Here is a 2,354-nt window from a genome sequence, read left to right as displayed (position 1 = left end):
TCTTCCTATGTTCTAGGCTGATAATAAGAAACTGCTTTATGGTAAACTGAAAACAAATCTTAAAGACCTCATTTAATGAATAGCCATAGTCCTCATGTCCTGACTATCTCTCCATGACCAACTCTCAGGCACATCAATTCAACCTTCAGAATATAGGGTGACAAAAGTATGGAGGTTACCAGAGGGAAGGGGACTGGGTGTAGTAAAGGGTGAAGAGGGTCAAATATATGGTGACGGAAGATCTGACTTCTGGTGGTGGGCACATGATGCAAAATACAGATGGTGTATCACAGAAATGTACACTTGAAAGCTATGTAAGGTTATTAAAATGTCACCCCAATAAAGGTAATTAAATATAATTATAAAAGTTACTCTATTAACATAAAAAAAGAATTAGGGAGTTCCTCCATGGTCACAAATTTTAGATTCCATGACAAAAATTGGTGTGAAACAAAGTGGAAAGGAAGGGGGAGAGAGGGGGAGGGAGAGAGAGAGAGAGACTACCTTTTGTTTCCTCTGTATTCTTTCATACACATCAACATTTGGTGTTCCAGAGGAAATGGTTCTAATTTCACCATCAACTGTCTCTCAATACTAAAAGACAAAAGCATTTGAACAGTAAGTGCACAGGAATATGGTCTGTGAAATCATTCTCTAATTAGCAGACAAACGAGTTAGCTGTATTTTTAAAATCATGTTTTCTGGGAAAACATGTCCATTTTAATTTTCAAGTAACCAGAGCCTAGTTGTAGCTAACAAACCTGAGTGACAGACATTTCCTCCCCGGTGCTGGAGATGTTAGGACAAGTGTGGTACCCAGTTAGAGACTTATATGTAATTTAAGCTCCTGGGGAAGGGTCCCTCAAGTTGCAAATCAATTATTAATTTATGTGGTATAACAAAATATGTAAAAATTAAACTAATACAATGTATGGTGTAACGTATAATAATTAATCTCTATGGAATGCCGTTAAGAAATTTGTTTTTTAAATTATCCCCATTTGGGAAAAACCTATTTACAACCAAAGTGCCTCCTTCTAGATATTATGGTGCATTACAGTCTTACATCCTGGTGTCATATAGGCGGGTCACAGCCTATTATTGCCATAACAACACAAATATTTCTTATAAATTCTCCCTTTCTTATGACATTATAAAATCTCCTAAATTCCCATAGGGCACAGTGACTAAAGCCACACCAGAATTCCTTAAATACCATAAAATTAATGAACCTATTGGTCAGAAAACTATATAACAGTTCACATTTATTAAGCACTTGTTATGTGTTAGGACTTTTCCTAAATATTATACAATATTCATTCATTTCCTCATGATGATAATCAATAAAGGGATGCATAAGAGGTTTAAGAATATTAGCTTGCTTTTTGAAATTGAGAGCAAAAGCAAAGAAAATATATTCATATTCTGTTTTATGCTTCCTTTCTATCAACTATTGATCAGCGTAAATACATTATCAATTCACCTGGCCACTTAACTAAGGGGTATATCTCAGTTTTCTTCATCGGCACTATTATTTTTTTTCTTTTTTATACTCAAGTGCCTGACAAACTTTGATTAAGGAAGCATCCATTTCAGAGAAGAATGTACACGTCATCCACACAACTAGATAAAGAGCCAGGCCACCTTGCCCCACTAGGCCCCTTTGTTTTAGAGATCTTGATTGGTTTCAATAACTGACTAGGAGGGCTACCTTTTCTTTCTCTTCCTGTGTTTTAAATACCCACTCTGTTTTAAATTCAATATTAGAAGTAAGCCCACACACTTTACAAAGTGTTCTCTCCAATATTTCCAGTACCCAACTAGCACCATATAGTTATTGCAATATTATTGACTATATTCCCTATGTTGTACTTTACATTCCTGTGACTATTTTTTAACTACCAACATGTACATTTTTAAATCCTCACTCGAGAATATGTTTTTATTCATTTTAGAGACAGAGGAAGGAGAGAGAGAGAGAGAGAGAGAGAGAGAGAGAGAGAGAGAGAGAGAAACATTGATCAGTTGCCTCCCATAGACGCCCTGACTGGGGATAACACCTGCAACCTGTTGGTTGTATGGATTGATGCTCCACCCAACTGAGCCACCCAGCCAGGGCTGTGGATTATTTTTGATGGTCATAACTCGAAGGGGGTGCTGCTGGCATCTGGTTTATAGAGCCCATGTGTGCTGCTTAACATCCTACAGAGCAACTGATATCACTCCATAAACAAATTATTGTAGTTGAAAATCATTTCTCCATGTGTAATAGTTCTTGCATTCCGTATTTACTGGTACTGTTTTACTTTGTTTCCTTCTATGATGTGTGTGTGTGTGTGTGTGTGTGTGTGTGT

This window comes from Myotis brandtii, unplaced genomic scaffold, assembly GCF_000412655.1.
Source record: "Myotis brandtii unplaced genomic scaffold, ASM41265v1 scaffold50408, whole genome shotgun sequence".
NCBI classification, from domain to species: domain Eukaryota; kingdom Metazoa; phylum Chordata; class Mammalia; order Chiroptera; family Vespertilionidae; genus Myotis; species Myotis brandtii.
Note: the sequence above shows the minus strand (reverse complement) of the source record.